Consider the following 12,056-nt stretch of genomic DNA (forward strand, 5'->3'; position numbering starts at 1 on the left):
TCAGTGTCTCATAGTTCCCTCCAAATCCAGCTTCTCTGAAACTACTTTTTGATTTATTTTGTTTTTGTTTTTTTTTTAATCTCAAACCTATAAATAGACTTGAGATTATTTTGACAGAGGAACATATCTCTATATATCTATATTCTATGTATATTCTATATATACACCTATATTCTATTTATATCATAGAATAATAAAGGCTGGAAAAGAACTCAACAATCATCAAGTCCAACCATATCTTTTGTTGGAGGATCAAAAATCTTGATCCTGATGTGCCTCTGGGATGTCCTGAGGGGTAAAGGAAGCTGCTGATTTTTTTAAAATCCTTTTAAAAAAAGATTTCTTTTTGGAATGAAAAGGGAGCTATATGATCCAGGGATTTATAGGGATATCTCTATATATCTATATTCTATTTATATTCTATATATATATACCTATATTCTATTTATATCCTGGAATCATTAAGGTTGGAAAAGAACTCAACAATCATCAAGTCCAACCATATCTTTTGCTGGAGGAAAAAAAGGGGGTTTTTTTCCCCTATATTTTTTTCCAGCTCTTCAAACAGCCTAGAATATAGATATATAGAGATATCCCTATAAATCCCAGGATCATGTAGCACCCTTTTCATTCCAAAAAGGAATCTTTTTTTTTTCTTTTAAAGGATTTTTAAAAAAATCAGCAGCTTCCTTTACCCCTCAGGACATCCCAGAGGCACATCAGGATCAAGACTTTTGATCCTCCAACCAAAGCTATGGTTGGACTTGATGATTGTTGAGTTCTTTTCCAACCTTTATGATTCCAGGATATAAATAGAATATAGGTATATATATAGAATAGAAATAGAATATAGATATATAGAGATATCCCTATAAATCCCAGGATCATATAGCTACCTTTTCATTTCAAAAAGGAATCTTTTTTTTTTTTAAAGGATTTTTTTTAAAAATCAGCAGCTTCCTTTACCCCTCAGGACATCCCAGAGGCAAATCAGGATCAAGGGAGAGGGATGGAGAAGTGAGTACAAATCTCTTCATTCCAACCTGATATTTCTGCTCCAGGAATGCCACGGGGCCATCCAAGGATTTGGCAAAAGAACAGGGAAGTCCCAGCCCCTGGAATCTCATTGGATCTGTCATCCTTTAAGGATCTGACCACCCCAGCCAGGAGCAACAAGCTGAAACACTCAGATTCCCTCAGCCAGGGGATTCCCAGAGTCCAGGGAGATCCAATCCAAGCCTGGAATCACGTGCCTGGCAAGCCCAGGAGCCCGGGATTTGTCTGTGCCGTTGGGAAACAGGAGCCAAGTGTGCAATTATTCCCATCTCATGCAAAAAGGAGTTTCACAACCTCCTGGATAATCCAGCTTGTCCCTGTTCTTCTCACTGAGGCAACACAAGGCTTTTCCATGAAGGATGAGGGAGGTGGGATTGGAAAACAAGGCACGAGAAATGGGATTAAGGGACGGGCACAGACGTGTTGGCAACAACTGAGCTACTGCTCGGCTGGAAATCAGTGTAAAAAAATTCCATATTTAGGTCTAGAAATCCTAGAAAAGCCAGCTGGAGATGTTCCCCAGACTCACAGGAGGGTGCACAGAAGGATTCACTTCCAACAGGAGGAATACTCCTGTATTCCTGTCCAGGAGAGGACAATCAGACAAAACCAGGGATAGATCCCAGCACCAGAGTGGCCAGGAGCAGGACGAGCACAGAACAAGAGTAAGGAGAGAAGGCACGGAAAAAACATCCATTTCTGCTCCAAAGCTTTCCTTGCCAGGCTTGATTCTATACAGAGAATCCATAAAAAATTAAGGGATTGACTTCCCACGAGCCTGTGTCAAACAGTGGGACTGAAACTCCTGCAAGCCCAACAAAAGAACTGTTTCAAATTCACCCCATCACCTCCCTCGTGGTCAGAATTGTCAGCAAGAATCCTGGATTTGCTCCCCAGAAAGAAAGGCCTCTGCTCCTTTAGACAGGTGAAACAACAGAGACTATTACAAGGATTGTTAAAATAATGTTTAAATTTTTTCTGTGTGTATTGTATAATGCCACCAGTAACTATGAATCGAGTTCAGAACCTAAATTTACATTTGGCTTTAGTAAAATGCACCCAATGTTCTTCATGAAAGCTACATTTGCACTGTGGATTTGGCTGAGATTTGGCAACAAGTTTAAATTATATATATATATTGGGTAATTCCAGAAAATGTCTCAGTAAGTTTTATATATATATATTGAGTAATTCCAGAAAATGTCTCATTAAGAGATATCTTCTACAAACTTACTTCATTAACTTACCAAATGAAACCTGGATAGAACAGCTATTCATGTGAGTTGTATATAGTGTTAGATCTGCATAATAGCTTGTTGTATGATTAGTGTTATAAGTATTAATCATCTTACTAATATAATGTTAAGTGTAAGCAGTAGAGATTGGACAAGATCTTTGAGTCTTGTCCAACTTCTAAAGAGTTGATGCCTTAAGATCCTTTTAGGGTTTTTTTGATTTTTTCTAATTCTTATAAGTTTTATAAGTAGTTCTATAGCAGAAGGAGATTTTAGAAGCAGCAGCATTTATTCCTTTACCCTTTCCCTTACCCTTAGTGTAGTAACTACACACATATCCCAACCCTTTTACCCCATTCCATGCTCCCCATATCGATTACCCCTTAAATTCCATTAGAATATTTGGACTTCTCTTCAAGACAGGCCTATTCTGTTGAAAGAACACTTGTACTCTGGCCCAGATATCTTGGCAAGATCCAGCCAAGAGCTGGGGGAACGTGTGCCCTTTGTGCCCTGGCAGCTGGGGCTGCTCCACAGGGAGCTGGGATGCAAAACAAATGCCACAGGATTGAGCCCCTGTGACAGAGAGAGCTGGATCTTCCAGCTCTCAGCTGGAAGAACCAGGAGTTAATCCCTGGAAAGAGTCTGTCCCGTGCAAAGGGGCAGAAATGCAAAAAAGATTTCTTGTCCCATCTGCATTAATACACTTTTTATTGGCTCTCGGGATATCAAAGCCTTTTAAAGCCCAAACCAGTCTGTCAGTGCTTCCCCCAGTCCTTTACCCCTCAGCTTCCTTTACCCCTCAGGACATCCCAGATGCACATCAGGATCAAGGGAGAGAGGACTTTTGGTCCCCTGAGATGGGGACAGCACTTAATAGCAATGGAGAACCTTCCCAGCAACGTTCTCCTCCAAGTCATGAGGCTGCCAGCACCACAGACAACCCTGGCTGCTCACCAAATGACTGTTATTAATACAAGTGCAACTTTTGTTAGCATCTCTTTTTCTACTTTTTTTTTTTTCCCTTAGGCAGTTTGAGTGACTGCAGTCCATAACAATTTGAGGGGTGACAGACAGGTGACACGGGCCTAAGGGTCGGCTCCCGGTGTTCCCGTTACGAGGACAGGCCGTGGTATTCCCATAACATCCCATCCTTCCTTCATCCCATCACTCTGTGACTGGGAACTCTCCCTGTTTTGTCCCTTTCTGTGTAACCCATGGTCAGCTGGCAGTGGGTTTCTGGGAATGCCCCCTCCAGGAGCTGAGGTGTTTCCCGGGATGGATCGGGATGGTCACCACGGCCTTAAATTGGCCTCTCACACTACAGTGGCTTTATGGATGATCTGGATGAGGGGATCCAGGGCACCCTCAGTCACTTTGCAGAGGACACCGAGTTGGGTGGGATCTTAAAGACCATCTGGCTCCAACCCCCTGCCATGGGCAGGGACACTTCCCACTAGACCTGGTTGCTGGTGGGTGGGATGTGGATCTGCTGGAGGGCAGGAAGGCTCCACAGAGGGATCTGGGCAGGCTGGATCCATGGGATCCATGGGCCAAAGCCAACGGGGTGAGGGTCAAAAGGACCAAGTCCTGGGTGACAACAACCCCTTGGAATGCTCCAGGCTGGGGCAGAGGGGCTGGAAAACTGGGAAAGAACCTGGGGGTGCTGGTGACAGAGGCTGGACGTGAGCCCAGGTGGCCAAGAAGGCCAAGGGCAGCTGGCTTGGATCCCAAATAGTGTGGGATCCGGAGCAGGGCAGGGATTGTCCCCCTGTGCTGGCACTGCTGAGGCACCACCTGGAGCTGTGGGTCCAGTTCTGGACCCTCAGGACAAGACTCGGAGGGGCTGGAGCGTGTGCAGGGAAGGGAAGGGAGCTGGGAAGGGGCTGGAGCAGCAGGAGCAGCTGAGGGAGCTGGGGGGGCTCAACCTGGAGCAAAGGAGGTTCAGGGGGGACCTTCTGGCTCTGCAACCCCCTGACAGGAGGGGGGAGAAGGGTGGAATCAGTCTCTTCTCCCAGGGAACAAGGGACAGGAGGAGAGGGAACGGCCTCAGGCTGTGCCAGGGGAGGGTCAGGCTGGATATTGGGAAAATTCCTCCTGGAAGGGGCTGTCCAGCCCTGGCACAGCTGCCCAGGGCAGGAGTGGAGTCCCCATTCCCAAAAGGATTTCAAAGCCCTGTGGATGTGGCACCTGGGGACATGGGGCAGTGCTGGGGAACAGTTTGACTGAATGACCTTAAAGGACCTTTTCCAACCTGCCCAATTCTATAATTCATGAAGGCTGCCCAGTGGGGACATTTCAGCTTCGGCTGAGCAGCCACATGACTTAAATTCCATTCCCCTGCTGTTTCCACGACCTTTGGAAATTCAACCCCCCCCTCCCGAGCTCTCCTCTGTGGAGCAGCAGCTGCTCCTGGTGCTGTCCCTGCTCTGGGACAGACCCAGCCCTGAGCCCAGAGCTCGAGGTGTGTCCCCTCCCTGTGACCTGGGGCCGTTGTTTCCACCCTGAGGGCACAGGGGTGACACCAGCTGCTCGTCCATCTGGGTGTAGCTGCCATCCAGAGGTCAGGGATGGCATTGCTGGCAGAACTTTGGAAAGCCCACACGGCTTCCAGGCACTTTGGGAAGACACCAAGCCCCACATCCCATGCAAAGCCAGGAGCTCCCTCAGAACACCAAACCTTGTGGAATTACCTCCCCAAGGTGCTTTCTGCCCACTAAAACAACTCCAAATCTTACTCCACAGAGCAAAACAGATGGAAATTCCAGTCCTTGGAAAGCCCACATGGTTTCCAGACACTTTGGGAAGACACCAAGCCTTGCACCAAGCCCCACATCCCACCCAAAGCCAGGATCTCTGAGGACACCAAACTACATGGAACTACATGCCCCAGGTGCTTTCTGCTCACTAAAACAACTCCAAATCTTACTCCACAGAGCAAAACAACTGGACATTCCAGTCCTTGGAAAGCCCACATGGCTTCCAGACACTTTGGGAAGACACCAAGCCCCACATCCCATGCAAAGCCAGGAGTTCCCTCAGGACAACAAACCACGTGGAATTACCTGCCCCAGGTGCTTTCTGCTCACTAAAACCCTAATTCTTACTCCACAGAGCAAACCAGATGGATATTCCAGTCCCTGGAAAGCCCTTATGGCTTCCAGACACTTTGGGAAGATGCCAGGCCCCACATCCCATCCAAAGGCAGGAGCTCCCTCAGAACACCAAACCTTGTGGAATTACCTCCCCAAGGTGCTTTCTGCTCACTAAAACAACTCCAATTCTTACTCTAGAGAGCAAAACAAATGGAAATTCCAGTCCTTGGAGCTGGACCTTCAACAGTGACCTCTGGCCAGCCCAAGAAATTCATCAGGACTCCAGCTGAGGATTAACTCCCCGCATCAGCAAACACGGAATCGAGGAACCCTTTTCCAAACAAGCCCCACGGTGCCCACTTGGCTCCAAGAATGAAACATGACTCATTAATCTAAACTATTTCTTGCTCTGTGGCAGCTTGTCTGATCTAAGGCCTTGCTCAAGAGGGCTGGCAGTCAGTCCTAACTCCACAGGACGTGCAGGAAGCCGGAAAGCAGGAAAACAGACACGGAGAATCCCATTTTCCTCTGTCAGCAGCAAACCATCACCTGCCAGCTCAGAACAGCTGCTTCCTCCATGCAAAGTTCTCTGAAAACATGGTATCCAGGTTTCTGAGCCTTTTGGTGGTCAGTTGGGTAATTTTCCAGGAAACTACTTAATTTCCATGAGTTTTTTGGGCTATGGGACAGCCCGGATGGGGCCGGCACAGAACCCGCAGGATTTGACTGTAGGAGGGTGGTGACTCTCCCCAGGGCTCTTTCAGAAGGGTGGAGATGAAATCCTGGGGCCTTCTTCCCACTCCTTGGAAGTGGGAAGCTGCTGGATGGGAGCAATCCCACAGCCAGAGGCGTCTTGGAATGTGGAGGTGGGAAAGGGGAGAGAAAGTGCTGAGCTACAGAGGAGAGAGGCTCAGGGAAGGGGGATGGAGAGCAAAAATCAACAACAAATCTGTCTTAATCCATGAGATATTTCTTGTGGGCAGGCCCAGCCCCACCCCACCACCCCCAGGGGTTTTATGGCACCTCCTAAAACAAAAAAAAAGCCTCCATTTGGTTTGGGAAGGGTGGGAAAAGCTCTCCTCAAATGCCAGCAGGGTGGGAGAAGATGATGAGGATTGAGAAGACGACAAGGACTGAGAAGATGACGAGGATTGAGAAGATGACAAGGACTGAGAAGATGACGAGGACCAGGCAGTGCAGGAGCAGCTCTGAGCTCAGAGAAAGCCTCAGTCCAGTCTTCCACCCATCCCTGCCCTTTCCAGCTGCCAGATTTCCCTCTGGAATAGCAGGGCAGAGCAGACAGGCCGTCAGTGACTAACCCTGGCTGGGTGGTGAGACCACGACACGGTCCCAGGAGATAAAGCAAACCAGGAGGAGATCTGCACCTGATGAAGTCAAAGATGTCCCTGCTCGTTGGTCTGGAGGCCCCTTAAAACATCCCTTCCAAACCCAACCATCCTGGGATTCCATGACTTTCCACCACTGGTGTCCCTCTCCTTGCCTCCGAGCGACCAAAGGATCCATATCCAACCCCTCCCTTCGGCTGCTCCATGGGGACATCCCGGCCCCGTCCCACTGGGCTGGGAGCCACCAGAAGCCTCAGGGCACGTTGGCTCCATCACAAATCCAAGTGGAGCCATGGAGAGACAAAGGAACCTTGTCCCACAGCGCTGAATCATTCCATTAGATCCCGCTCCCGCCAGCACCGGCAGGGATTTCGGGAGTATTTGCCTCCCTGCGAGGAGGAAATGAGCCACGTTCCTGTTTTAGAGACAGAACCGTCAGGATTTTGCTGAATTCACAGCTTCCCAAACAATCTCGTGGCTGAAACGTGGACGGATCTTTTCCTGATCCAATAAAATTTGGGGAGAGAAACGACGGCGCGCGGAGCGTTATCCCAATCCCAAAGCCCCACGGCTGTAACTCCCCGTGGCACAGAGCCAAATCTTTGGGAGCAGCGCCACGAATCCCCGCTGGAACAGCATCTCCCGAGCAGCCCAAAGGTCACCTGAGCGACAAAATTCCCTCTTACCGCGGGATGAGCCGTCAGCCAGGACACGTATCCATGGGAATGGGGAGAGGAGCCGGTGGGAAGAGCCGCCTGCTCCAGCTCCTCGCCTGCTTTATTTACTCCCTCCTTGGAAGGGAGGGGAAAGAAAACTCGAGGAAGTGCCGTTCCTCTCCCAAGGTGCACCGCAGAACATTCCTGGTAGGCATGGAAACCCCTGGCGGGATGCCACGGCTTGGCCGCTCTCCAAATTTCGGGAAGCGACTCAACAACCCTCGAAAGGCTTTTTTTTAGAGGGATTTAAAGGGAAAGGGCAGCGGCGGGATGAGGCTGCTGCTCCCTGCCGGCAAAAATTAGGGATGCTCCCGAATTTGCCTTCGGCTCCGGGGGAAAGTTGTGATGGAAAACAAATTCAGCTTCCACGCTTCTTCCAAAAGGAGAATTCCAAGCCACAGACCACGGGGGCAAAGGGAAAGGTCCAAATGTCTAAAGGGAAGCAGCAAAAGATGAAGGGAAAAGTATTTCACTGGGATTTAAACTGCAGCCAGAGGGATTTGAGAAGCTCCACTCTTCCCTTCTCCTGGTTTTTCCCTTTCCTGGCTCCCAGTTCTCCTTCCTAGCCCTGGGGTTTCAAACTTCATCCAGAGGGATTTAAGAACCTCCACTCTTCCCTTCTCCTGGTTTTTCCCTTCTCCTGGCTCCCAGTTCTCCTTCCTTGCCCTGGGGTTTCAAACTTCATCCAGAGGGATTTAAGAACCTCCACTCTTCCCTTCTCCTGGTTTTCCCCTTTCCTTGCCCTGGATTTAAAGTGCAACCAAAGGGATTTAAGAACCTCAATTCTCTCCTTCCCCTAGTTTTTCCCTTTCCTGGCTCCCAGCTCTGCTTCCTTGCCCTGGGTTTTCAAACTGCAGCAGAGGGATTTAAGAAGCTCCATTCTTCCCTTCTCCTGGTTTTTCCCTTCTCCTGGCTCCCAAATCTCCCTGCCCTGGGGTTTCAAACTGCAGCCAAAGAGACTTAAGAAGCTCCACTCTTCCCTTCTCCTGGTTTTTCCCTTTCCTGCCTCCCAGCTCTCCTTGCCCTGGGGTTTCAAACTGCAGCCAAAGGGATTTAAGAACCTCAATTCTTCCCTTCTCCTGATTTTTCCCTTCTCCTGGCTCCCAGCTTTCCCTCCCTGCCCTGGGGTTTCAAACTGCAGCAGAGGGATTTGAGAAGCTCCTGGGTTTTCCCTTGTCCTGGTTTTTCCCTTTCCTGCCTCCCAGCTCTTCTTCCCTGCCCTGGGGTTTCAAACTGCAGCCAAAGGGATTTAAGAAGCTCCGTTCTTCCTTTCTCCTGGTTTTCCCTTTTCTGGCTCCCAACTTTCCTTCCCTGCCCTGGGGTTTCAAACTGCAGCCAAAGAGATTTAAGAAGCTCTACTCTTCCCTTCTCCTGGTTTTCCCCTTTCCTTGCCCTGGGGTTTCAAACTGCAGCCAGAGGGATTTAAGAAGCTCCACTCTTCCCTTCTCCTGGTTTTTCCCTTTCCTGGCTCCCAGTTCTCCTTCCCTGCCCTGGGGTTTCAAACTGCAGCCAAAGAGGCTTAAGAAGCTCCATTCTTCCCTTCTCCTAGTTTTTCCCTTTCCTTGCCCTGGGCTTTCAAACTGCAGCCAGAGGGATTTAAGAGGATTCACTCCTCCTTTCTCCTGGTTTTTCCCTTTCCTGGCTCCCAGCTCTCCCTCCCTGCCCTGGAGTTCCCCCCTCTTTGCTCCTGGTTGGGCTGAAGAGCGATGGGGTCTCCCTGGAAATCTCCACACAACATCATCCCATTCCCAGTTTTTATTGCTGGGATGTTTTGTAGGTTAGGAAAGGATCTATCCATGTTTTAAGACCCAGGATAGTTTGGGGAGCTGGGAATTCAGAAAAATCCCATCATCTCTGCCTCTGTAAAACGGGAATGTGGCTCCTTTCCTGCTTGGGTGGAGACAAATATTCCCATGGGTTGGAACCTCACTGCTCTGGGGGAAGAGTGAGGAGAGCAGGGAAAGCCTGGAAGGGGTTGTTGGAAGACATTGGAGCTCTGGGAATGGGTGGGAAGGGATGATCCCACACTCAGCAGGAAGGAGACTCTCCATCTTCCCTCAAATCCCTTATTCCCACTCAGGCAAAAGGTTCTTTCTCTCCATCCCCACAGCTCCAGGGGGGCTCCAAAGCCCGTGGAGGGAGGAAAGCAACAAATTCTCTTTCAAGGGCCTCCTCACCAAAGATATTTCCATGAAAAACCAGAAGTTTTGCAACACTTTTTACTTCCCACCACAAAATATTCTGCCCCAGGGGTTTGGGCCTCTAAATTAGAAGTAGGTGCATGGAAAGAGTGTGTTTGTAACCTCCTCGTGGAACTGAAAGAAATTCAAGACTTAAATAATGCTCTGGAAGGTCAAGGGGATAAAAGGCCAAGGTGAAAACTTATCATTTCAAATCCCAGCTGGAGGTGCTGCTGCTCTGACCTGCTGAAGGAGAGAAGCTTAAATGAAAGTACAAAGTGCTGAAAGTCTGCAGATTTCCCCCAAAAAACTTCCACTGCAGTGACCCAACGTGGAGGATAAGAAACAGGGAGGAGGGAAATTAAAAAGGATCAGGTCAATTTGTGCTCTTTTCACTCAGCTCTTGGCCCCCAGTGTTATCAGCAGGGCTTTGATGCCAAGGCAGGTCCAGCTCCTGGAGAGGAAGGAATTCCCCTGGAGCTGCAGGAAATCCCAGTTTGGTTTGCTCAGTGCTCTCAAAACTAAAATAAACCTCCAAACCCACCCTCAGAATAAAAGGCTGGAGCAGTTTGGAACTCCCAGCCCGTGGGGAAGGCACTAATAATCCTGGAAGCAGCATTCCAGAACTTTTCCTCTGCCTGAGGTGCATTCCCATAAAATCCCTCTTAAAAACAAACCAGCACTGCTATTTACACAACATTTCCCAAAAGGAAACAATCCAATAAGAAGGACTGGTGTGATTTTCCCTGGATTTATGTCTGGGAAGATTCAGACACAAACAAAAGCTCCACATTTTGGTCACAGCTTCCCTGGATTCTCTGCTCTCCAGCAGGAATTATCCACATGTTCTCCTTCTTCCCTCTATGGGGGCTACAACTGCTTTAATTTTTGACCCAACACTCAGTTTTTCAACAATTAAATGCACAAAATGTCCTTCACATCTCCCAGAGCTTTGTCCCAGTTGAGCTGGATTTAATTCAGCCAATTGCAGCTGAATTTAAACATCACATTTTAGAAGTCCAGGGGAGGGGAAAATAAGTTGGAGCGAGGACAAAGGCATGAAAAGTGTATCCAAAAGCCTCATTTCCTTAAGGAATTAAGGTGCAAAGCATTAAAAGCAGCTGAGTGAACCGATCCTTGGGATCTTGGATTTTCATCGGGAAGGAAGGACCGAGCTGCGGGTGTGGAATTAATTCCCTGTCTCGGTGCTGCCACCGTCTGTCGTTCGCTGATGAGGCCTCCCAGCACATCCCGCCTTCCCTTTCCACCGCTCCCAATTCCTGTACCTGTTTTCCCAGCACATTCCCATCATCTCAGCTCTCAACCCCCCCTCCAAAGCATCCCTGGCATCGTTCCACCCTCCTCGGATCTTCCCAATCCCATCAGAAATGCAAAGCTCGAAGCTGGGCACAGTCCATTTGAGCTTCTAAAATATTCATTTCCCAGGGAGCTATTTTTTTTTTTTTTTGACCTGGAATTGTGCTTAGTTCCCTAAAATTGCTGGAGCACAGCAGTAGAAGGGATTAGATCCTCCTGGATCTCTGTGCTTGTTCTCTTGCCTAAAATCCCAGGTTTTTTCCAGTAAAGAATCCCACAATCCTCTTCCCAGTTACCTTCAGAGGTCAAGTTTAAACTGAAGGAGTGTGGGATTAAATGGGATATTGGGAAGGAATTCTTGGCTGGGAGGGACTGGAATGGATTTTTTCCCAGAGAAGCTGTGGCTGCCTCATCCCTGGAAGCATCCAAGGCCAGGTTGGAGCAACCTGGGATAGTGGGAGGTGTCCCTGTCCATGGAAAGGAGTTGGAATGAGCTGATCCTTAAGGTCCCATCCCAAACCATTCTGGGATTCTCAGCTCTGGTTTTCAGCTCTGGGATTTTCAGCTCTGCCCCAAAACAGGGATGAAGAGAAGAAATGATGAGGGTTCCATTGACCTTTAGAAGGAGAGATTTCCATACTAGAAATGCTGGAAATGTGGATTTTCCTCCCTCCCTCTTTCCAGGGATGTTTCCAGAGTGTCCCTGGGGCAGGTTGGAGGTGAGCAGGGATGTTACAAACTGCTGCCTCCTCAGCCCTCCTGCCCTGAGGGGAGCTCCCTGCTTCCTAAAAGGCATCAGTTATCCTGGCAGGAATGGTTGGGAAGGTGGAAAGCCACGGGAATTTCATGGAATGGGTGGTATTTTCTGGGAGCTGGATGCAAGCTCGGGAAAAGGGGGGGGAAAGGTCAAGTGTGTTCTCTTGTCTTCAGTTTTCTTGGGGTGATGCTGGAAAAGGGCCTTTTCCCAACATTCCAGGGGTTTCTTTAGCAGCTGATAATGTCTGAGTTTGAAACGTCTGGAGATGGGTAGGTTTGGGTGGGATATTGGGAAGGAATTCTTGGCTGGGAGGGACTGGAATGGATTTTTTCCCGGAGAAGCCGTGGCTGCCCC

The 12,056-nt window shown here is 48.8% G+C and overlaps 1 protein-coding gene across 1 annotated transcript in view; it reads right to left on the bottom strand.

Annotated features, from left to right (window-relative positions):
- Positions 1–7,541, bottom strand: part of ALS2CL (ALS2 C-terminal like) — a 62,873-nt gene extending 55,332 nt beyond the window's left edge. The window contains 1 exon segment of the mRNA XM_032696502.1: positions 7,419–7,541. The gene's annotated coding sequence lies outside the window, so the exon portion shown is untranslated.
- Between the last annotated feature and the right edge of the window lie 4,515 nt (positions 7,542–12,056).

The sequence above is a fragment of the Chiroxiphia lanceolata genome, chromosome 1 (genome assembly GCF_009829145.1).
Source record: "Chiroxiphia lanceolata isolate bChiLan1 chromosome 1, bChiLan1.pri, whole genome shotgun sequence".
Taxonomy (NCBI): domain Eukaryota; kingdom Metazoa; phylum Chordata; class Aves; order Passeriformes; family Pipridae; genus Chiroxiphia; species Chiroxiphia lanceolata.